Raw genomic sequence first — 26,005 nt, forward strand, 5'->3', positions numbered from 1 at the left:
AGCTCATTGGCAACTTTTTCAAATCTCGTCATGAAAACATCCACGTCCATGATATGAAGGGATTATTTTATGTCTTTGTAATCACAGATGACGGTTTTTGACACATCTGCCACCAAAATATTGGACTAAATAAGGCTTTCATATCAGTTTTGCATGCTTTAAACTGGGAGAAAAACAGCCGTGTGAGTTTAGTTTGCACTGTGGGGGTGTCAACAGCTCTGCGGCTGATGCTGCGTTGCTCACTAGTTTGTATTTAACTTGTCTCATTATTCCTTCTCAAACAAACACACATGGGTGTGCACATATTTTACCAGTTTGCACTGTGGGGGTGTCTGAGGAAATGCTGCAAAAGCAAATTTGACTGCACAGACATTCCACTAATGCACAAATTGATGTCAACCTTCATGCCGTTGCACCTTTTCAATATTTTACTTTTTGCACTCTGGGGGTGTCTGTCAGAGAGACACTGCAGCAGGTGTTGTAAGAAGTTATATTTTCTTTTTGGAGTGATTCATGACTGCATGTGCTGCCTTGCCACAGTACGAACCATTCCAATGTGCAAGCCAATGTACCTTTTAAAACGGAGTTTGCACTTGGATATATCTCTTGGGCAAAAAAGGAAGCGGATATCAAAAGTCGTTTTGCTAAAGGTTCTACTGATTTTGACTACTTTTTTGCCATTCAAGAGCTGATCTTGCTTCATCACCACAGGTCAAAGCACAAAGCTTTTGAAGATCTGTTCGCACTGTGGAGGTGTCGGGTTGAGAACTGCTGTAGAGGCTACACAGGTATTCTGCTGGTTTTCATGCTTTGCTGCTTGATGTCTCACATTAGGTAAAAACACACACATGTTCATGCTGATGCACTTTTTAAAGTTTTGTTTGCACTGTGGGGGAGTCTGTCAGACAGCAGGTGTGGGATCATGTGTCATTTTCTGCTTGATCCATGCCAACTTGTGCTGCCTCACCACAGGGCAAACCACCCTAAGATGCACCGCTTACTTTAATTGTGGAGGCTTTGTTTGCACTGTGGGGGTGTGTCAAGAAAAAAAAGATTTCCGAGAAAGTCCTTTTTATAAAGGTTGCACTAATTTATTAATTTAATTATTCTTTTGCGCCTCGATATCTGAGTCCATACTACACATCAAAACACACAACATTTGAAGATTTGTTTGCGCTATGGAATATCTGACAGAGACTACAGAAACCGTAATTCCTTAGAGCTTCCTAAATGTGTTCTTCTTATTTCTGTTGTGCACATTCACTGCCCTACCACAGGGCTAAGTACATTCTTTGAGGCACTTCTTCAAATTGTGTTTGCACTCTGGGGGTGTCTGCTGGTGGGTCTACATCAGAACCTCGTCTTCTGATTGATGCATTGATGTTAAGTTTTCTCGTTTTGAACGCTGAATGGATGAGGTTATATCCTCATCATGAGGCAAAGCAGGCTACTGGGAGCCGCTATGGGGGTTTCTGCCAGTGCCAGAGTTAGATGTGCATCTGAGCTGTTTTGTTTTTTTGCACTATGGGGTGCCTGCCAGTGATTTCTTTTGTTTGAATCCTGTTTTGTTTTTGTTGTTCTCTTTTGGACAGGTTTTGATGACATTTTAAAAATGGTGTCGTCTTGATTTATGAACGCCGACACAGGAAGTGACAACTGAATTATCCCGATTTGTGAGAGTGTATTAATTGAAATGGGAACCCCTTGTCAGCGCGCTCTGCCCCCGTAGAGGGAGGAAATGTCAGCAGGATGGCTGCCCCGTAGCCCACGGCGCTCTGCTATTAAATGGAGAGGATGTTCGCGTCGAGGGGCAGACCAGAGGAGCCTGCATCTGTTTGGCAGTCACTCAGAAATGTCTAGCGTTTCATACTACGCCTCTGGGATCGCTGGCTCCAACTCAGCCAAAAGTTTATGAAAAACAGAGCGAACCGAGGATGGGGGGTGGGGGGGGACGACCAGGAAAGAGAGAAAAGCGAGGGGGTGGGTGAGAGTGATGGAGCGTGAAGCGGAGGAGAAGAATGAGCCGGGTGACATGAGAAGACAGGGAGAGAGATAGCGGAGAGGAGGAGGCTGGACAGCTGAAACCAGAACGGGAACCGGTTTAGATGATGATGTGATGTTTTCCATTCTGTCTGCACAGTGTGTGTGTGTGTGTGTGTGCGTGTGTGTGTGTGTGTAGGGGTTATTCTGAGGCCCCTGAGGAACCCGAGGGCCCACTGGTAGGAAACTGACAGTGGATTCAGGTGAGCAACAGGTGCAATCGCACAGCAAAACACTGCTGCGAGCGTGGCGATCACACGCTGCGGATAAAGGACAAATGCGTGCGTTCACACGTCCACGTCTGCAATCTTAAACCGTGAGAGCAGCGGTGCATGACTGCGAGAGTATATTTTATGTACCGTAAAGCACCGGCGCCCGTGTATTCCTTGGATGGAGATGTGACAGGCGGCCCTGCCTTCAGTCAAGCCCGTTCCCAGGAGGCCAATCTTTGGTTTTGGTCTCTGTCGGCGCTGTCACCGCGCCCGCACCGTCTGCCTCCCGTCAGCCTCGCCGAGGAAATAATCCACGATTTACAGCCCCAGCACACAGATCCATACATTCAGCTTTCTGCATATCAGCATTTTAACAGGGATAAATTGTGCAATGAAAGTCAGAGGGAGCAAGTTTTCACTTTTAGACACTAAGGAAGTTATCTGTAGTACTTTGGATTATTTCTGTTTCAATGCAGAGGTGTTCAAAGTATGGCATATTTTAAAATCTGAAACATGAAACACATGAAACTTGTATTTCACTTTAACAAGGCTAATTATAGAAGAAAAATTGTGCTCCTGGTGATTAAAACTGGCAGAATAATGTCCAATTTACATATGTTTCAAGTGGAAACGTTTCAAGCATTTCCATTTCAGAACATCCATCCATTTTCTGAACCGCTTCTCCCTTTCGGGGTCGCGGGTGGCTGGAGCCAATCCCAGCTTCTGCAGGTGAGGGCAGAGTCACCCTGGACAGGTCGCCAGTCTGTCGCAGGGCTGACACAGATAGACCAACAACCATTCACACTCACACCTACGGGCAATTTTGGGTGACCAATTACCCTGACATGCATGTTTTTGGACCGTGGGAGGAACCCACGCACACACGGGGAGAACATGCAAACTCCACACAGAAAGGCCTGAGCCCCTTCTTGCTGTGAGGCAAGAGCGCTAACCACTGCGCCACCGTGCGGCCCCATTTCAGAACAGCTTTCAGCGGCCCTCAGCACCGTTGTCGTGTAAACAGACACCCAAAACACAACAAAACTTTTCTGCTGTGGTGAAGACGGGACCTAAACTAACGCGGGGTTCTTTGATTTTTTTTATCTTTTTGCATTCAAACTAGCTGGATGTTTTACAAACTTAACTCTTCAAATGTCGTGTTCAGTCCTTAACTTACTAAATAGTTAAAAAGCCTGTTTGAAAGGTCGTCGGTAAAGTATGAACTATTATTAAACAGAAAATGATTCACTTAATGCCAATTCTTTGTTAATGTGGGGAAAGCTGGAGTCTGTTCTTGTATTTCTCATAAAAGTCCCTTTATTGAAAAAGTAAAAGTGGTCTTTTGTATCATTTATGTCCCAGTAATACAATCGTTTTTTATATTTTGTGTGTACATTCATGGCTGAATGAACTCATATTGCTTTAGGGCATATTTTCACGGTAAGCCTCTGCTAATGGCCTCCAACCTCTTTCCCTCTGAATATGAGCCTTGTTGTCAAGTTAAAATAAAACTTGTGGATTTATATTTGAATCAATACGTCTGTCTGTATGACTTAATTCAATAAAACCGCTTTATTTGGAGGAGTGGTTCACATGAGGACAATTTAAAGAAAAATATTGCTGTAAAACTAGATCTTTAAATGACACTTCAACAAGCCGAGATCACTTGAATTATGTCAACAAAATACATCATAATGAACTGAAACTGCGCAGCAATGAACATCTTTTAAAATCAAAACGGCGCTGTATCCACTGCTACGTCGTTTATCAGTGGTGAAATCTGCTCCTTGCTGCTTCTTTAGGCCGGATCCAGCATTTCTTCACACACCACAGTCACCCCTCGGTCAGGGTTTGAAGTGAAGCCGGGATTTCCACAGCAAATTACAAAGCCTGTGACTCTAAAAAAGAGGTTTTACGCTGTATAAATCTGGTGTACCCAATGTTTTGGTAGCGGGACCACGACGGCAGGTCCTGCCCGACGAGCGTGGAGGAGGGAGAGCGGGTGATCAAAGCCGCGCCGCTGGTCAGCGAGAAGCCGCAGCTTCCCCGGGAAAAGCCAAATTAAAATGCACGATACAGGGTCCAGCTTATGCTTAGAATTCTTCATAAATAGATGGATTTTTTTTTTGTCATGATATTAATCACACCGATTCCATTAACATCTGATCATTTGATATGAAAAGAGCACATCTCATTTAGAAATGATTATTTCCCCCCCCCCCAAAAAAAAAAAAAAAATTATTGGAGGCATAGATGATGGACAAAAATAAACATTTTGAGTCTAAATTACAAAAACCAGGATGATCAGACAATCACTGGAAATAGTAGAAAACACAATTGGCTTTGCTGGAGATTTGATCTTCGTGACTGAATGCATGTAATCTGCACCCATCTGGTCCCTCGAACCCGTTTTTAACCCTTTGTAGGTCAAGAAAAAATGTCAAAAATAGCACAAAATCAGAACCAAAAAGAAGATTGTTGTAAAATATTGCTTGCATGCTACTTTCTCTGGAACATATTTGTAAATCCTTGATGTTATTTGCTCCATGCTGTAACTTTGATCAGGATTTAGATCTTTCCTGATGAGGCCGGTCAGACCAAACATCATCTAGTCCACGATTGTCGTCAACTTCCTCTTGAAAATGTGGAGGTTCTATAAAAATCTTTCATGGAGAGCAGACTATAGTGCTGTTGCACATAACAGCGAGGTACACAGCTCGTCAGCACATGGAAAAGAAACAGCAGTGGCAGATCGCAATCCAACATGGCCGAAGGTTTGTCAGTGTTTACAGTGTGTTGTTCTTTGCACGCATGTGTGTGGTTTTATTATAAAAACCTAACGGCAGCCACTGGTGGCCCCACCTGAAAAGTAATAGTTTCCAGTGTTTTTATTTGAAACGCTGTTGTGTTAAAAAAGGACCCGAGTCCTGAATGTGGCCCTGAACTCGAATGTGAAACGCTGAAGGCGGACGAGTTCCCGGAGACGTCTCGAGGCAACACGAGCCGGGATTCCTCCTCTCAGGTCCGGAGCTACCGTCGGACCCTCCTCGCTGTGTGGCCTGTAAGGGGGGGGGGGAGGCAGTGGCAGCCTGTTTATTTTACTGAGGGCTGTATCTGGCCGTCATTATCTCACGCCGTAAACAGATGCTCGAAGCCGTCTGAGGATGCCGAGCTCAGACGTGGCAAAAAAGAAAAAAATCAAACGTAGCCGGGGATCTAAATCTGCAGGTTGAGGACGAGGATGAGGCCACAGCTGGAGCTGGAGCTGGGGACGGATTGACGCGATGCGGCATCGCACTCGAAAGGGGGGTAAAAAAAAAAAAAAAAAGAAAGCCTCGCTTTGCAAGTGGTCACAACTCAGGGGGAAGCCGCATCGATTCAAGATGCTCTTGCCGGAAAGCTCAACAAACACTGGCAGAGAAGTTTTCACAGAGCCGCGTGGCCGAAAACAAACCGCCGTGGAAAGAACAGAGAGCAGGAGAGACGGCGAGGAGGGGAGGAGAGGGGGGAGGGACAAAAATGAAATGGCGTCTCTGTTAGTTACAGTCCGGAGTGGGATCGAACGCCCCCCCCCTCTTTTTTTTTTTTTTCTCCTCAATTTTAATCGAAAGCAGAGGCGCTGCGCAGTGGAAAAAAGCATGACGAAAAGCAAAGTTTACATGAGCTAAAGGCAGAGAGAAGGAGGAGGAACGGGAGAGACGAAGGGTAGAGACAAACAAACAGACAACTACTGACGAACAGCTGCGCCAAGCAACCGGGAGAGAGAGAGAGAGAAAGAGAGAGAGACTGAGACAGAGACAAAAATGGAAAGTCCACATTTCAACGCAGTATGGAAATATGGTCCTCATTTCATGATTCAGTTCCCGCTCCCTCCCTCGGTCCCTCCCTCTCTAACTACCTCCTTTCCCTCAACATAGACTCCTGCTCTCTTTTGCAGCTGCAGCCGGGTTTATAAAAGCCCGTTAAAGCTCAGGAAGGCCAGTAAAACCCATTGAAAAAAATAGCAGGAGGGAGGTCTCGCGCCCAGAGGTTCCAGCCTAGCAAGTGTGAAGAAGTTCCTCGTGTTACTACTCAGTTACTTCACCAGGGAAGGAACTCAGGACACTGTGGCGTCTGTGTATCCAGACAGATGTAAAGTGATTCTCTCGGGGATAAAAAAAAAAAAAACAGAACACAGCCATCTTCAAACACAACATGACTGAATCTGTTGAGTACTGAGACAAAAAACAAACCAGGAATCCAAAATTCACATGGAATCTATAGAAGCTGATCTGCAGACGTCTGCAGCTGTTTGGCCGTGGCTCAGCGGTCTGGAGGGATTAATGAGAAACATGGAATAAAGTGAGGGAACAGAATGCATGTGAGATCACTGAGTGGCGGTTTTCAGCTCTGTTTTTCAGTGTGCATAGCTCAGAACTGCAGGTGTAGCTTTCTTTTATTTTATTTTGAAAATATGCAAAGAAATCCAAGAATGTGATCAGAAACAAGGAAAAGAAGAAAAACTGATTCTGACAGGTTGTTTCTTCTGCGACTCTCCCTGACATAAGAGCATTTCTGTACTTCATCAGCCTCCATCCCTCGCTTTAATCTCAGACTCATCTTCTCCTCATCCCTGCATTGCATGTACACTAACACACACACACACACACACACACACACACACACACACACACACACACACACACACAGACACACACACACACACACACTGAGTTCACGGTGGCCATAAAGCTGCATCTAAAGGTCCCTGCGACCCCGTAAGGGGCTCATCCCGACCTCGTCCTCCCGCGTCTTCAACCCTCACACAGGCTTTAATCCCGGCGGCTTTACATCTTAAAACTCCCCTCCCCTCCGGCTCAGGACCCGCGCCAGCCAGAAATTAAAAATGCTGCCCTAAGACGCCGAAGAGGCAGTAACCCCGCTGACATTACACATCCGAGAACAGCGAGGATCAGAGGCCCAGCGGCTCTGCCCGACTTGTCCTCAGACGACATCCTCTCTCCTCTCATCTGGTTCTGTTCACTATCTGTTCACGATGTTTTCTCTGACTTTCATTCCTCCGTCAGGTCTTTTACCCGCTTCTTCTCCGCAGCTCGCCTCCCTCCCCGCTCGGATCGCCGAGTTAGGCCAGGCAGTTCATTATTTCAAATTTACGGCCTGTCCGTTTGGCCGGCCTGGAGGAGGAATAAAACCGGGCTTTGGGTTGGCGCGAGGATCCGAGGCCGAGGCCGGACCCCGCCCCCACGCCCCCCCACCCCCCGCCTCCTTTGACAGTTTAATATAAAGTCATATCGAATTAAATTTAATGAATAAAAAAAGAAAAAAAAAAGATTGAGTGTGCCAAGAGCTTTCGCATGACCACAACACACCTTAACCCATGATATAGACACACACACACACACACACACACACACACACACACACGGAGCTGTGTAGGAAAACACTGAGCATCGTTCAGCTTGTGGCAAAAAAAGCATACATTTAGCATGTCAACCTAAAAAAAGACATCTGCATGTGGATGGAGAAGAGCGCTATGAGCATGTGTGTGTGTGAGTGTGTGTGTGTGTGTTTCATGCATATTGACCCACATCTATTAACCCGCCGCCGAGCAGAATGGAAGAAGCTGAATTTTAAAAGGATCGGGCTCCACGGTAATGCTAAATAATGACGGTTGTGCTGTGTGGAGGCCCTCCGAGCCGTCCCATCCCCGCGTGCTCATCGGCCCGTCGGGGATTTCAGCCATTTGAAAATATTTTAAAGAGGCCCGACTGCCCCCAGCTCAGCGGCTCAGAGAGGCCTTAAAACCCTGCAGCTAAATCCCGGGGTTATGTAAGGTAAAGCCCTAAAGCTCACCGCGCCTGATGTTACATATTACTGTAATTGCAAATTAAATTAAAAAAAAAAAAAACAGGGGGAAAAATACCGGGTGGGGTGAAGAAATGCAGGGAAACAGGGGGACTTCAGGGGCTAGTAGGAGGAGGAAAGGAAAGGAAATGAGTGAGGTGTGAGAGGATGGATGGAGCAGTGGAAAGAGGAACGATGAAACCAGGAATTGATCCGAGGGAAAGAATGAGGCGAGTGCTTCTCCGAGACCCCCGAGGTGAGCGCTCCTTCTTTTGTGACGCTCACGGACTCGCGGGGGGAAAGCAGTCAGAGCCAACGACGTGGACTTAAAAGGAAATCCGGCGAAAACTCTGCGTTTCTCATCTGTCGGCCTCACGCCGTCCGTCATCCTCCCGAACCCCCCCGGAGCCGATACCGACACATGTAAACATCGACTCGTGACGGAAAAGCGCGCCACGTTTCCAGAGAAAGAAACCCCGCTCCGACTGTTTCTCCGGCGTCTCGCTGCAGTGGGATGTGCGCTTTCAGTGCGGTCGGCGGATCGGAAATGCGCGCGGAGGCGGATAAGGCAGTTAGCGTTGTGATCATGGTGCATGATGCAACGCACCGCTCCAAGATGTAAACAGCACACGAGGAGTTTCTTTCAAAAAAAAAAAAAAAAGAGGAGGTTTATACAGCGAGTAGCGCCCGGAGCAGAGGCTCAAGCTTTTGACGAGACAAATCTGTGAGATCTGTCGCTGCGACAGGAGGCCCGCCTGGAAGGAGTACAGCTTGATCTTTGCTCTTTTTTGATCTTTCCATCACGCAGATAATAGGCTGATGCTAACATGCTAAACGGCTATAATCCAGCAGGGATCGCAACACCTTTTAAATACAGAGATCTCAATAACGCTTTGAAGAAAGATCACATCATAACCTGTGCGATTTTAGGTAATACAGTTGAAATGCTAGTGACAGAAAAACTCTTGTTTAAAGTTTAACCAACTCCATTATCTGAACAATAGAATCTAAAGTACCACCAACTGCAAACATCAAGCTGCAAACCCCAAACCTTCAAACAGAGAGCGAGCACCTTGAATTTCTCTATTCATCTTAAATTAAAGCAACTCTTCGCTGAAGTAGGAGAGCCGATCTTTTATTCACATTTCCAGTTTTACAAGTCAGAGTTTTTTTTTTTCTATCAACGTCATTTGAAGGTTGTTTTTGGCAAAATCAAGAAGAGTCTTTTACATTTACATCAAGGTTTCAAACTGAGGTTCTGCGGGAATTTAACCAACACTGATTGTAGACTGTGCATAAAAAAATGAGCTTAAGTCCCATTAAAATCACCAAGAAGCAACATACTAATGACTGGGATGAAGCAGAAAGATGAGTATTCTGTACATTTTTCATTAAAATTAATCAAATTTGGGATGTTCTCCTAATCTGCCCATTGATTAGACACAATTCCTGGAGCCGGCACGGGCTGGCATTGTTCAAAAAAATTGAATTAAGTCAACAATGGAAGACAATACGTGGACAAACTGGAGGTACAAACGCGCAGACAACGGGAAGAATAGACCCCAGACGACGTAAAAGTAATTGAGATTGTGAAAGCCTCTGGGAGCCATTGGCACAGTGGGACTCGCACCGCCACACAGCGGTGTAGCCCAGTCTGTTGCCGTGCCCATTAAACATCATAATGAAATTAAGCCAGCATTAGCACCGACACCAGGGACTGGATTATACCTCGCCGGCGGATTAGAGGGCCGACGGCGGCGCAGACCCGAGAAAGGTTAGACGGAATGAAGACGAAGGTTGTAGGGGGAAGGTGGGGGGGTGGGGGGGGCGGGGGGTGGCGGCGGAGGAATGCCGCTCACGTAGATCAGCGGCGCTGTCTGTGCCGCTGGCCGCCGTCCAGGACGAGGACAGTCAACAAAGGGACGCGCACAAAAGCGGAGGGGAGAGACGGTAATCTGCTGCGACTGGGGGATGTCAGGTAAACGAGGGGTTGTGTCTCTGCAGCGTGGAAGTCAAGAAGAACAAAGGGGGTCGGTGGCAGATGGCGCTATTACAGGTGAGGACGAAGTGACAGGATCCAAGTTAGGAAAGTTGATCATTTAAGGCTCATTAACGGTTCCCAATTCCCCCGCTGGCTGAGCGAACGACAAGGCTAATTCTCGCCTACCCTTGACGAGAGGCTTGGGCACATTTCAAGAAAACTCATTCAGAGCAGGAGGAACGACAGACCCTCGCCGTCTCCTTCACATGGCACGCGCTTTTTCTTTTCTCTTCTTCTCTGGAAACCCAACACAGCCAGTGTCATCCACGTTCTATTGCTTCAGCTCATGGCTCTGGCTCTTGTTAGCGACACCGCCTTCCCATTGACATCAGTGTTTCCCATTAATTCCCAGACTGTGGCGGCCCACCATCGTCGAATGTGTCCCAACAAAGCCTCTCGCACTTTTATGGGGTTCTGCAACTTTTTGGTGGTGACCATTACTTCCAATTTGTTGCAGGGAAGAAAAAAAATAATAAAGTGAAAACTCAACGAGCAGTTATAAGATGTGTGATGATTCAATTTCAGGCAAGGTATTAAGATCAACGTTTCCCGCTAATTACGAAGACCGTGACGACCCACCAGAGTCCAATTCGTCCCACCAGGGTCTCTTTATGTTTTGGCAGGTTCAACTGATTTTGATTGTTGTATTACTTCATTTTTTTTTCCCTACAAAGAAGAAGAAAGAGAGGGTGGAGTGTAAAAACACTGAGCCTTACTTCACAGTGACAACAGAGAGACTGACAGCCCTCCATAGAATGACTGATACGGTTGATATAGTCTTGTAACCAAGGTTCATCCCCTGTTTGAACCAAACACCTGGATACAGTCTTAAAACATTTTCTTGATCCACCAAAAATATGCTGCAAACTGTTCAAAAATGACCGAACAAAACCGACAACTCACTCACTGATCTCTTTTTCAACTCATTTCATTTTTTTTAGCACCGTCAGCTGCAGTCCTTTCAGCAAACTCATTCCCCAACACACATTAGGTGAAACTTCACCAGCAGCAAACAACAAAAAGACTAAATTAGCAGCTAGCTGGTGAACACAGCAGAGTGTTCAGCTGCCACAGAGCCAGATATTACCCTCATTAGTCAGCGGAGGCCAACATGAAGCTAAATGGAGCATGAATATTGGGCCTACATTCATTAGATGGACACAAACATGACTCTAAGTGAATGCCACAGTTTTTTTTATCGGATTTGATGATTGTCAATATGCAAACAAAAGCTGCGTATAGAGCAGAATGAGGGCTGCATAGCTTCACAGTGTCTGTTTCTGTGTGGTTATACTTATTTACCAAACTCATTTTTCGTTAAAATCTATCTGCTGGGCCTCGTTCTTCCTCATCATTCTAAAATTCCCTTTCCAGTCCTTTCACTCTTCTCCTTCTCTGCATTTTCCCCTGAAAGCGCCGCCAACATGTGATTTCACTTATCTCCCAGTGAAATTAGAGCGGAGAAGAGCCGAATTAATGGTCATCTCCTTGTCTCTTCCTTCTTTCCCTCTCCTCACCGTGACAGGGCCTGATGAAAGGACCTGTATATTTTGCTTTAGTTTCAAATTCCGCCGCACAAAAATGCTGCAGATGTGGGCCGCTCGCCACACCTACACAAAAATGCAGGAATGAGGAGGAAAAGAACGGCACAGACAAAAGAGCGCAGGGGGAAACGGATCTCCAGCTCTTTCCATCGTCGCATAAACACAAGCGGAGCTCCCATTTATTCTCCATCCAGAAAAGTCACCTGGTCAGATCCTCCCCGCCGACTCCCCGATAAAGCCTTCACTGCACCTCTCCAGTGAGGAATTAAGTTAATCAGCACCTCGGCAGCAGGCACGGATACAGCAGGCCCAGCTGCGAAAACACGCTGAGGCAGCACCGGCAGGCCATCAGAAGACGGCCGACATAAAAACGACCGTCATCTCGGCTCCTATTAGTCCCAGAGAGGATCTGCTGCCGTCTTCTAGGAACAGTCACGGTGATCAATCAGTCCCGCTCCTCCCGCTGTCCTCTCATCTCCGTCCCTTTGGTGCCTTCACGGGCCACGAACACGCGGCCGTACATCTGCGGCGGCCATCATCCTCGGACTCCGCGGGGGTCCGAAGGTCTCGAGAGCTCACGGAACAATCAGCGGGAGAGCAGAGCCGCGGCGAGGGACGTCCGACATGAAATACGAGCTGATTTCTAGACAAAGTCTGACATATCCAGTGTTTTCAGAGTGTTTGTATTCACAGAGGCGCCTCAAGTCAAGTGAAATATGGAGCAACTAAATTAAAAGTAACAGTAAAGCCATTAAACTCCAGCTGAAAATGGACAGCAAAATCTCTTTTTAGAGTTTAAAAAAAGTACATTGCAGTACAACTGAAAAATTATCCCATAATGCAATATTATAACTGTTACAGGTTTGACAGCTGCAGCCTGCATGTAAAGACTTTCACCGTCACCTTGAAAACATGGCAGCTGGGGGTCCGATCACACGGAAACGATGCTCGGGGCCAGTGAAAATGCAAGTTTTTTTTAAATCGCTCCTACTCAGGAAAACCTTTTCCTCCAGAGGTGTCATGACTCCCGGTCCATATTCTCCTGGGACTTGGTAGTTTCAGAGTTGATCTTCACTGTAAACCAACAGCAGCCACTAGTGGCCCAACATGGTAACTACACTGTTGTCAGTGTTTCTGCTGTTTCCATGTAAACAGATCTTGTTTTGAAGACATTTCTGAAGTGAAAATGCAAAAACAATGCTTTTTCTGCTTGAAACGTTGACGTGTATACGATTCTTTAGTGATGGATTGGTTGCATGTGGATCCAAAACAACAAAAACTAAAATCACCGAAGTTTTCTGTTCCAGCAGAAAGGAACAAAAAGTACTTTAATGCTTCGCAGCGGCCTCACTGCTCCCTGGTTGTTGAGAGAAAGCATTTGCACACTGAAGAAAAACTTACTGCAGGAAGTACCTCACCAATAGTAACCCCACTGGGATCGTAAGATAAAATGGAAAAAAAGGAAGGAAAAAAAAAGAAGGAGCGAGGGGGTGGAGAAGGGATGGAGAGCTAAAAGGCTGCTGGAGCCAGAGAAACAGAGGGGAAGAGATGGAGGGAACGGCTGCTAATGTTTTCTGCAGAACCTGGCTCCTGAATGTTCCTGTAATTGGTGCGACACGAGAAGCTGGATCTTTCCATTCCAGCTCTCCGGGTCTTTCTACTCCTCCCTTCTTCTGCTCCTCTTGTCTTTCACCTCGTCCTCATCCTCGAACCTGCAGGAAGCATGTTGGCTAGTGTTTTCTTCTTCATCTTTTTCCAAATTCTTTGTCTCCTTCATTTAGCGGGAGCGAGTTAAAGAGGAACCGCAGGACGGGAATAGCACCGTCGACCCGGAGCGCCCTTGAGGAGAAACCCTGATTATTCCAATCAGAATGCAAAGTCAGCGAACGCTGTAAATGAGGGCGGAAAAGCCAAAATCAACGCGGGTGAAGAAACACAGGTGGCGATTTCATGATCTCCGCCTGTGAGTTTTTCCACACGGACTCTTCTGTCAGAATAAAGCCCCGTTCACAAGACTCTCCAGCCAAATCTTCAAACTCCTGCTGCGTTTCAACTGTTCTCGAGTCTCTGACAAAAGCATTTTGGAACCAGAATCCAAAGTGCAAAGTTTTCTAAACATTTCTAGCGCATATGTTCACAGTCAATAACTGATCGATATTGTTTCTCATTAAATCACTGAGCTGTTTCCTGTCCCAGCCTCCCAACTCTGAGAATCACCTGGATCACCTGCAGGAATGCATTTATAGACCCTGTTTAAACGACTGCGGCGCTCGGAGCCACTGAAAACGTTCATGATCACGTGTACGACCACTGTTTTTAAAGATCAAACGAAAACAGATATGTAGAGTTTCCAGGGCCTAAACGTGCGGCTTGCACAACCGGCCGTCCCGGCCGGGGCTTCAGCTCCAGCTGCAGCGCAGGTCGCCATCTCCTCTGCGCAGGACTGCCGGCGTCTTTAAATAATTCAACGTGTCCCTCTCTGATTGCACCAGTGTTTAATGCTGTGCTGTTCACAGCAGCACTAACACAACAAATCCCAGTGTGTGTCTGAGGTCAGGCCGAGAGGGCCTCCGAGGCATGAGCACCTTTAAGACCTCTGGCTTTGCAGCTGAAAGGGAAGAGATAAGCTTGCTTAGCGGCGCATAAAGACTACCTCCACACCGCTGAGGAGGGGACACGCCGACTTAGGCGGATTATTCTCCAGCTATATGATCCATTCACGACGGCGTGTGTGTGTGTGTGTGTGTGTGTGTGTATGTGTTAACCTGAGCGACCATAAGCCACACTCGCCATGCACGGAGCCGGGCGAAGGTTTGGTTTGAGGTCTCTGAATACCAACTCCAAGCATGAGTTTGATTAACATCACTTACTTCAATAAGTGATCATGGGTTTGTGCCTTTTGATGTTCGGCAGGGGAAATCAAACGTCTCACACACACCACGGGTGTTTAATTTTGTCCTTAAGTTTCACACATCAAAGTCAGCTGGCAGGACCGGAGGAGTTTTGCTCCATATGTGGAGAGAAAAGGAGCCTTTTTTTTTTCTTCTTTTTTTTCGCTTCTGGAGACTACAAGTTTGACAATGTGAAATAAATGTGAAATGAACTTACCAGACCTTGAGCGCCAGATCTCTGCTTGAGGCGACTGGCTTTAGGCTGCATCAGGTTTTTTTATTAGCGCCGCGCCAGAGTCCCTGACTGAACTGTTTGCGGTCAAGTTGCATTGTGGGTAATGACAGTGAGAGATTATGTGAAATGAAAGAGAGGGGAACCTTTTTTGTTCCCTTCATCAGACGTCGAACGGTGCAATAAAAAAGCAATGCAAACGCGAACATAGCTGCACAACTGCAGTCATCCAAAATCAAATCTGCACTTCAACTTTACTATTGTTATTTTACTCTTTCTTTTTAGATTGCTGTATTAATACTGTGATGGTTTTACTGCATTAATAGCATTTACACAGACTATTTGCATCTGTGAATAACTTTACCTTGAAGTCTGCAAATTTGTAATGCCACAATAGAAGAAACCATTTCTAGCAAGTTAAGCTGGAATTGTATTAAATTCCAATAATGAAATCCAAAAATCCTATAAGGTTGGAGTAATTTAGCATCATCTCATCTCCACTATACACATATGGTAAAAAAGAAAACTTCCCCCAACACTATGGGAACCGATGATTCTTCCGTTGGCGGTTTGACGTTCAAACCGATGGATTTGTCATTATGGATTTTTTTTTTAAAGCAGCTTACATCTGGATGTTAGTAGTCCTTTCACTCTGAATGGAGGACTGATGCTCGGCCACTGGACAGTTTTGCCTCGCTGGTTGAGATCTGCTTAAACCGTATGCAAATCCTGAATTCATATAAATATATCTTCATGAATTCAGTTAATCCCGACCGGGGTTTGAATCCCTCCCCTCAATCTGCCTGTCCTGTTTTTTTTAATATCTCCTGAACCCAGAGCAGCAGAAGGTCTCTGAGTCTGGTTCTGCAGGTTTCTTCCTATTTAAAAAGAGTTTTTCGTTTCCACCGTCTCGTCTATTTGCACATGTGGAATTGTTCGGCTCTCCTCTGCCTTAAAGCGTTTAAAGCCAACTCCTGATGAACACTGAAGGCCTCTGTCTCTTCTTTTAGCGTAAAACGAGGCTCAATACACTGGTTTTTTTTCTCTGTTGTGTGAAAAGTCAAAGGCAGCAGTGATGTTTTACGTCACATGCCTCCAACTATGAGTGGATTTCCTCTTCCCATAAAGGATCATCCAATTCCCAACAAGGCCGTTTGACCTCCGGCTCTGATTCCGTCCCCAATCAAAAAAAGCACAACCTCGTCTTTTAATCCCGCTCCATAATCACAAATTCTGCCCGTTCGCATCAGCGTGGCCTCGCTGGCCTCCAGAGCTCTGGACAGAGTGTACAGAGCTGAGCGGACGCCCTCGTATTACAGCAAATGAATATCTCCACTGATTAAATCATTAAGGAGCTTTTTTTTTTCCCCCCCCTGACACGTCCCAATGAAATCCCGTCCCCTCGATTTGCCTCCGTTTCTCCCCCTCCGCTGTAGATCAGGAGTTAGTGAGAGGATGAGGCGGTGGAGGGGGGGGTTAGCCGTGGTGGGGGCGGGGATTAACTTGTTTGGGCTGTCCGCAGGCTCAAACATTAAGCGCTCAATCACTCAATCACCGGGATCCACACGCTCACGAGGACTTAGCCTCGCAGATCCCACTGACATTGACCGCAACCGGACCGCTAAATCTCTCCACTCCCCGGTTGACCCGCAAAGCCACCGATGATCCCATATCTGTATCTGTATTGACCAAACCTCCGTCACTATCAGCAGCTGGCCGCCAACGGCGATATGAAAGCGGGGTGGAGCAGGAAGGTGGAGGATGAACGGACCGCTTCGGTTTTCTCTATTTCAGAAAAGACGTTCGGGACTCTTCACAAAATAATGATGTGGTTTGTCGACGATCTTATCTGAAACCAGCAGTTTGTACAGTCCTTATTTCAATAACAGAAAGTATTAAAATATAATTTCCTTGCTGCCTCATAATTTTCCTGGTGAATGTTCTCCCCGTGTTGTTCTTACTGGCTCTCTGGAGACTCCCAGCTAAACAGACGCAGCCAAACGTCCTTTTCTAACTAGAGGAATGGTGTGTGAAGCAGAGTCATATAGACAGAGACAGAATGTCAGAAAGCCCACAGGTTCAACTCAGCGCTCACTTTCTGTCCCTCCAAGGCACATTAATATTCCTCTCATCACCTATAGCGCTGCTCCTCCTCCCCGCTACTCTCCACACCTCATATACAACAAGGGCTTCGCATAATATTTCTTTTTCCTGAATCGGTCCCAGAGCATCTCTAAACTCTGGCCGGTCAGGGTTCCAGTTCACCTTCGGAAAAAGAATTTTACACAAATTATATACATTTTAATCCTTGCAGAACAATACTTGCTTTATAAGCTTCGGGTGTAATTCAGCACCAACTGGAGGCAGAAGGGAGGATTCATGGCATCTCCAGTAAAAAGTAGAATCGATGAAGGCAGGCAGCATATATTATAAATGACACAGAGTTATACGATTTTTACCAAGGAGATCAGTGTTGCAATCTACAACTACATCAATAATCTGGCTGAAAGGGACACCTTTAACAACTCAAATTTTATTCCAATAAAGAAATGTTTCGAAAGTTACAAATGCATAGTGACCGTGGTTAAAACCGAGTGACGTTTTAATTCACAACACATGCATTTTATGCATTTTCATTTTAGAAAAGTTTTGTGTTTATTTTGAAAACAACGCACATTTACTTAAAAAAGCTAAAACTGATGCCGTTAGCATGCTGGGCCACTAGTGGGCGCTGTTGGTTGTTTTTGTAATGAAACAACAGGAATGAGCGACAGACAATGAGGCTGCATTGTTGTGACCGGTGACTCTAAACTCTAAAGCTGTCAAGTCTGTTGATTTGAAAGTTACAAAAGTGAAATAATTCATTCCTGTAAATTTCCGCTGCTGCCTTACGAAGCCGCCGCAGTCCATTATTTCCCCACATTTCCACAAGTCTGAGGCTTCCTGATGCAAACTTGATCAAAACCTTGCAGCTCTAAACAACTAATGTCGTCTTAACGTATAGAAGCCTGCATGGATTGACTTCAGTCGGCGTCTCGTCAGATCAGAACCACCTGATGGAGGTAAGCTGTGCGTCCGACCTCCTGCTTCTAATCACACCATCCTCCAACACGGAGCGCTGCTGGATCGCAGCGTTACACACACACGGAGCCGGGAAAACATCATGCAATAATCAAGACTAATGTAGCTGTCCTACAAACGGAGAAAAACTGAAAGTCATTCAGCTGTTGTCCAAAAGCATTACTGTCCAAGCCTTGAGGAGGAAAAAAAAAAAAAAAAAAAAGGGTTTTGTTGAGAGCAAACTGTTGACATGGGGTTGAGGCCAACCGCAGTGCGAATACAGCCAAGCTCCTCAAGCCTGGTTTTATTTATTTGGAGATTATTAGTCAGGTTATTACATTTTCATTTTATTAAGACGGCCTCATTGCTCGACTATTTGTCGCTTTTATTTATAAGCGCTGTTATCTAAACAGCTCATCTTTATGAGCCAATAAGAGAGTCCCGACAGGGGCTGCTCCTGCTGCTGTGGAGGGTTTTTATCATCTCTGGAGTTCAGTTCTCAGATATTAAACTGTAAATTGGCGTTGGTAAAATCAGATTTGGGTTTTTTTCCAGTGAGTTTACTTTTCATGACCAACAAGAGGCAAAAGCAGAGAAAACTTGAGCGAGAGGAGAAGTTTTTTTGGAGAAGCACGAGGTGAGAAAAGATGGCGTTGAGGGTTCGGAGGAGGAGAGCGGCGAGCGAGATGGGGAGCAAGCGGAGCGGCGCTGGTGTCTGTTTTCCCTCTGGCTGGTGATGGGCGACTGCAGCCAGCATAAACACATGCCTTCATGGCTCACACATTTCCTGCTTCACTCCACATCCCAGTGCTGGGCCACACAGGCTCAGGACACCACAGCGAATTTTCTCTGTGTGTGTGTGTGTGTGTGTGTGTGAGTGTGTGTGCATTTGCATACATGCGTGTACAGTATGCATGCACGCTCACTGGCCTTGCGGTTCGCCCGGACTCTCTGCGTCTTTGGCGGAAATGTCTCCCTTATCACTTGTCTGACTGCAGACGCGCACAAATCACACGTGAAAAGCACATCGCGGCTGCGCGTCACGCCGGGTGTATTTCACATCTTTTCTTGGAGGGAGGAGAGAAGCAGGCTTATTCCCATCTGATTCCAACATATGCGCTTTAACAAGCATTAACACTATTCATCTTCTGGGTTGTTGGCGTACCTCTCCTCCCACAGGCAAGATATCTTAATGCGTGGTACTCCTTTTTTTTTTCTTCTTCTTGCTGTCGTGCGGTACATATGTGCGTGTCGGTGTGTGTGAGAGTGTGTTGCATCATTCTGTTACTTTTAGGGGGGGGTGGGGGTGGGGGGGGGCAGCAAGGTTGTCTAATGTGTTGATTCTACACAGCTTCTTTCATCTATAGAGAGCCTCTTTTCATCTACAGCGAGAACCTCCTCTAGCACCTTTCAGACAAAATCAAGCGGAAAGGGAGATTTAAGACACAATGACGACGGGCAGAGAGGAGCAGGGGAGTGTGGGAGATTGAGAGATGAGGGGTGGAAGTGGGGCGGGCGGGCGGCGGGGGCTAAAGAGACGGATGGAGGAGAAAGAGATAGAGTAGACAAACGAAGGGGAGCAAGGGTCTTCGCCATCGATCATCCTGCAGAGACACTTCCCAAGAAAGCAACAGGGCCTTTTTCACCCCCTCCAGAGTTCCTCTAATTCGGAAGCATGCGGTTAATCGAGAAAGACATTACGGCCCGGCTCCAGCTGCGTCGTCTCTCCTCCACACTGGCCTGGTACATCCCCGGGCTTATTTACTTATGCTTAATTTTAAGCGTTAATTTGAGAAATGGAGGAGAAAAAGGCTCCTGTCGCCATCCATCCCTGCAGCAAAGGACCTCAGAGCAAAGGGGTCACTGAGGCAAGTCGGCGCCTCTCTTCCTGGTAAATGGGCTGTAAAACAGGCCTGGTGCTGAAGGTGGCTGCAGCCCAGAAGGAGATGATTATCTGGGGCTAATTTCACCCACAGCGGGGCTCCGAGTGTCCCCTGAGGATCACATCGGGCCCGTACAGACCCAACCACACACAACTGGACGAGCGTACCCCGAAGAAACAGGGCGATCATCTGGGTATCATCCTCCCTGGATCGACGGCGCACGATTCTCCATTCATAAATCTGACTAATGAGGTACTGGGAGGAGGACGGTCTGCCTGCTTGCAATAAAAACATCACTGGATCATGTTCAAAAGCTGGAAAATGTGGGAAAGACTCAAAATGTGTTCATGCTACTGTTTACAACCAATAGTAATAATAATAAAAAAAACTTCCATTGACAACTGAGAAATCTAAACAAGTCTATCAAGAACATTCAATACAGAAAACCTTTTCATTGACATGGTGACGATGATTATGAGCAATTTATTATCTGTTTGGTGCACCATATATATCTGACTAGTTTGATCAAACCGTCATACTAAGTCTTGAAATTAAAAACGCAACATGATCTCACTTATGTACCTTTGAAAAACTCCACATATTTAACATTCGCAAACTGGACTTGAACAATGGTAACTAGTCAAAAGAAGATAAGAGTCCGTAATCTTACTCACACACTTTAACGCTTTAATGCCATATTTGTTTGAATGTAAATCAAATTAATCTGAATAAAAGACAAAAGAACCATCCTGTTGTCACCTCAAAACCAGCCAGTATCATATTCCCAAACCCGTTTATTCTTGCAATACGAGTTTCCACCACAAGGTGGTGTTATGAGTCATAAGAAGAATATATAAACCAACACTTACTGAAGGTCCTGGCAACAACAGAGAGGTGGAGTCTCTGTGATAAGCAAGTTTAATCTTTTCTGTATCAACAGCAGGGGTTTGGACCACTAACTGGACTCACATTGTTAAAATCTACAGGTTACACACATTAAGTTCCTACATTGTAATTGACACAGTTTAAAAATGATTTATTTTTCCCTAAAAGCCCAAGCTTAATAATAGCCACAAGCACAGCAAACAACAAACAGTTGACTCCGAGCTCAAACTATGCTAGCTTAGCAACACGTTAGCTTAGCAACACGTCCCTCAATCACCAGGAGGCGCTTCGAGACAACCTCGACACATCAGCTGAAGTTGCTGAAGTCCGGCTCTCTTACACTAATTAAAACCAAGTCGTCGTTCGGTGTCAAGTCGCTGCTCTCGCGAGTGTAAAACGCCGGCTGGGACCCGAACTCTTCCCGTCTGCGTCGAACACTCGAACACAAAAGCTCGCCGCCCCCCAGTCGGTCTAATCATGCGTGACAACATGTGTTAAGTGCGTTTGCCGGGGTCACCGGAGTGCGCAAGATGAAAGCTGATCATCCGCCGGCCTATCGGCTTACGTGAAAATTAATATGCGTCGCACAAACTCTCTCGTGTGACATTTTGTCTTTTTCTACCATCACCCTCCCCCTCCTCCTCTTCCTCCTCCTCCTCCTCCTCCTCCTCCTCTCTGTCTGCTTTTCATTCTGCCTGCAGCCTCCTAATGGCTCAAGTGAGGTAATTCTTTTCGGAGAATGCACCGAGTAACCCCTGTCAGTGTGCATATGTGTGTGTGTGTCTTTGCATATGGATGTACACACTGTATATGTCTGAGCATGCATGAAAGTGTGTGAATGTGTGTTTCTCGTGTGAGCCCAGAGCGGCTGTGTGTGTGTGTGAGTGTGTGTGTGTGCCGCTGAGCGCTGGGCTGTTTCAGGCTGCGGTCTAAGTTCAATAAGCCAGGTTTGACATATGCTAACGTTCTGTACAAACACTGTCCAGCGGCGAGGCCTGCGCCCTCGCCCTGCCATTACCGCCGCCGTGCCGCCCGCCCGCCCGTGCGTGCGTGTGTTCCCGGTAAAGACGAGGAAGGAAAACAAGAGGAGATGGCACCCGAGGAGCGCGGAGGGGAGCGACCGCAGCTCCCTGTGATCGTTCTTCCTCCACAACTGATTCAGTGGAAACGGTGGAACCAACTGGAAGAAGACGGGTCAGAGTGGAGCCTGCAGGTGTCCTCACGTATCACCACAGGCAGGGAGCCGAGCTTCACTGAGGAGCTGCTGATCGGACTGAACGTTTCCCTCAAAACACAAAATAATCAACACCTTTAGGTGAGAAAGCTAAAAAAATATACACAAAATCCTGTTTTTTTTTCCTTAAAGAAAAAAAAGTAGTACCCACCAATGACGGAAACATGTGGGATATTTTAAAAGCAAAGTCAATGACATCACTATATGCCGACAATATTATGAAATATCTGAATCAATTATGTTATCGGATGCTAAATTATTGCCGTCCAAGTAAAAACGAAGGATTCCATTCCATGGAAATAAAAGTTCTCTACAGATTTTGAGCTTATCTAAAAAAATGTATCATGGATGGTAAAGTCAGTAATTATGTTTGTGAATATATTTTGACTATATTATTGAATTACTGAGACGTTATTACATTATTGGCTTTATTTCATTAAAAAAAAAGCATTATTCTTTTCATTATTGGTTGTGACAAAGTCACTGGATTTTAGATTTACTCGACATGTTAGATCTGAATTCTGAAGACGGTTTCATAAAACACGCTTTTCTGACCATGTAACAAACTTCAAGCCAACTTTCATTTATCTGTTCAGTCGTATGTCAATAAAAATGATAACAACTCAAGCAGCTTACCAGTTTAAGACAGCTATTCTATCTGGAAAAGTTCATTTTATTTGCTTGGCAAAGTTAACATGTTGGAAAATCAGTGGAGGGAATCAAACACTGTATCTTTATGAACTAATGAGTCGATCAAACTGAACACACAAAGATCAACTGATGCTTTTACTGGAGAAACTGAAGAAAATCTAACGACAGCTCAATCTTTCAAGTTGTATCAACTCAGATGACAACTTTTATTGTTGTTTTCGGTTGTATGGACAGAAGCTGCATCAATAGTATTCCCTTTATGTGAGATATTTGAAGGGTTTGGCTTAAATGAGCTACAAAAATATAAATCCTCCAATCCCCTCTGCTTTTTGACACGTTGTTTTACACTGTATAGGTGTTTTCACTGTTAATGTTTCCGTCAGATTGGCACAAACATGTTCGGCCTCCTCCACTTTCACACTAAAGCCAGTTAAGTTTCACACTGAGAGCAGAAAACACACAACAATGGAAGATGCTCTCCGGGGAGACGTGTGAAGAAACAAAGAAGAAACAAAAGTTTTATCAACAAGTGTTTTTAAAAGCGATAACAGCACGACATTTCAAGTTGTGCACATATACTCCGGAGTCCCAATCACTGTTGTATGACTTGAATTTGATGTTTCTCCATCCTAAGTAAAGCTTAATCCACTCAACCAATCCAGACATAATGAACAAATGGCCATTGAGCTAAACTTTAAAGAAAATTACCTTTAAGCTCTGATCAAATCCCAATTTGCTCGTATGGAAAGCAACCGGTAATACTGAAGAGTCCAATCTGCGTAATAAAATTCACCAAATGGAAAAAGTGAATTGGTTTAGTGGTCTGAGAAACCAGCGACGATGTTAATCCTCAGTATTAACTGTACTTTGCCGTACTGCGCTCTAATCTAATTGACCAGTGAAGGGCATCAGATAAAAGCCTGTCCTGTGTGGCTTCCACATCCTGTGAGGCACTAAACGCCTGCCTGCCTTCCTACCTGACCCCCCCCCCTTAAAATCCCACCCTCCTCTGTCTGACAGACCGGGCCGTGGCTCGCTCGCCCGACACGACGCCCTCCTGCCTCCGTCTTCCTGGCGGTTCTGGCGTGAAGCGCTGCAGAGCGTCGGGCGGCTTGCCTGCCAGCTTGCTGCTCCTATAAAGATGCAGGAATGAGGGACCAATCTCATTAGGGGAAGATTAGGCCAACATCTGTTTGCTGTCCCGATGCCGCCACCGCCGCCGCCACCGCCGCCGCCGCCGCCGCTGCTGCTGCGGAGCTGTGATGAGTGTTAATGCCACTGCCGGGGTATTGTACCAGCTAACCTGCACTCTTTCTCACACTTTTCAAGCCCTTGTGAGTTACTGATCACTGCTGTCAAAGAAAGAGTCGGCGGTGGTGGTGAGTCTGTCTCTACTGTATGCTTCATGTCCGCAAACAAGTCCCAAAACACCCAGGGGAGATGAGTAACGGGCCAGAGACACAACCCGAAAACAGCTACGATGTTATGAGAGGGAGAGAGAAAAAGCAACAAGTGAGACAAGACGGAGGGAGGGAGGGAGGGAAACACGTGAGGAGGTTAAATGTAACAGAGGGTTTATTGTTTGCGGTTCTTTGGGGAGGGAGCGGAGCGAGCGGAGGAGGGGGGGGGGAGGGAGCGGGATGAGGGGCGGAGACGAGTCGGAGGAGGAGGAGGAGGAGGAGGAGGAGGAGGAGGAGGGAGACGGTGGAGCAGAGACCTGCTCAGTCAGACACCAGCAGCTCAACAGTCATTACTAATGCCGCTCAGCAGACGAGCCGGCACGCCGGGAAATCAAGCGGCTACGGTCGCAGATTAAAACGGCCGGTGGCGGCCGACGGCGACCTTCCTCAGTCAGGTCACTGACGGCCGACGGCGACCTTCCTCGGTCAGGTCACTGACGGCCGACGGCGACCTTCCTCTGTCAGGTCACTGACGGGCGACGGGACCCGAGCTTAACTCTTAATGTCAGGTTTTCTTAGCGAGAAGCGTTGTTTTTACACACCACAGCGGACTGAACTTGAGGACTTATAGCAAATTGAAAATAAACACCCACGCCCTGAAAAACCCCAGAAAAACATCATATTTGGTACATTTACCGATTAAAACCTCCAAGCAGTGTGAAGCCACGGCTGCACTGGCATTGCAGTCGCCGACAACTCTGCTCTTCCTCCTCTTGGATACAATTCTGACCTTTTTTCCCCTCTAATCACACACACACACACACACACACACACACACACACACACACACACACACACACACACACACACACACACACACACACACACACACACACACACACACCAGCTGTTTCCAGCATCAGCGAAGTACTTTCTATCCATTCTAGTTATTTTTCCTTGATTTTCGAACTTCCCCTCCTGGTATGATGTAATGTTTAAATCATTAAGTGAAAAACTATCCGTTGTCAACACATGTAGAGCAGTACGGCTCCGTCTGATTGTCCCAATATGTTGGCACGCAGAGCATGAATTCATGGAAACAAGTAATCTATGCAGTTCTGTCAAAACTTACATTTCAAATTTTAACACCACAATGAAAATGAATATGCAAAACGTCTTACAGCCCTGCAGAAGTGGTCATAGAAATTAAAAGACAAACATTTCTTTAATGAACTGCAATGCTTCAAAAGTGAAAGAGTATCCTTTAGGAACAGTTAAAAGTTACCTTCTTTAAGCTAAGAGACATTTCAAAAGCCTCCAAATCTTACAAGCTAAAGAGCATATATATATATAAAAATGCATTGTTGTTGTAAATTACATTGGCCTAACCCATATTTTTATACAAAGCATGAGCCTAATCGATTGGAAAACGTTAATAAATGAGACGATACAATAAAAACTCACAAACTTTCTTAGAAAGACGAAGTTTGGCGACTGATTAGCTCACATGCGGAGAGTTTGGCAAGACATTTAATACCACTTTTGTGTCTTTGCGGCAAATCCAAGCAGAGGAAAACGATTAGCTTAGCTTAGCTTGGCACTGAGACGGGACACAGGTGGAAACACTTCTCCATTGTTCATAAACCAAAACAGCAGAACAAAAAAAAAAAAGCTTGTTAATTAAACACATTATTAAATCTGAGGTGGCCTACTGTGATTTAAGTTAAATTTCCAACACTAACAGGAGGTTTCTGTATGCATAACCTGGTAGCTGGCTATGCTAGCTGATCCATGCCTGTTCAGCCACTTTAGCTAAAAAACTTCCAATCCAACGTCCCACACTGACAGACAGAAATATCATTGGAGCACACTTTTATCGGAGGACAGAAACTTTGGACATTTTCCACCCATTTCGATGTCCTGAGCGAAGATGGGGAGTTACTCAACACCTACATTCAATATAATTATGAACTAACTTTACCTTCTGTCCTGTGAATGTGTCATCCCTGCACTTAAAATCTGCCACCTTTCTATCTTTTCTATTCTAAAAAAGGCTTTTTTGGGTTGCTCCATTGGAAAATCTTCTGT

General features: G+C 45.9%; 1 protein-coding gene across 19 annotated transcripts in view; it reads right to left on the reverse strand.

Moving 5' to 3' along the window:
- nfixb (nuclear factor I/Xb) overlaps positions 1-26,005 on the reverse strand; it is a 159,192-nt gene that overhangs the window by 46,215 nt on the left and 86,972 nt on the right. The gene's annotated exons all lie outside the window — the stretch shown is intronic.

Source organism: Salarias fasciatus, chromosome 4 (assembly GCF_902148845.1).
Source record: "Salarias fasciatus chromosome 4, fSalaFa1.1, whole genome shotgun sequence".
Classification (NCBI taxonomy): domain Eukaryota; kingdom Metazoa; phylum Chordata; class Actinopteri; order Blenniiformes; family Blenniidae; genus Salarias; species Salarias fasciatus.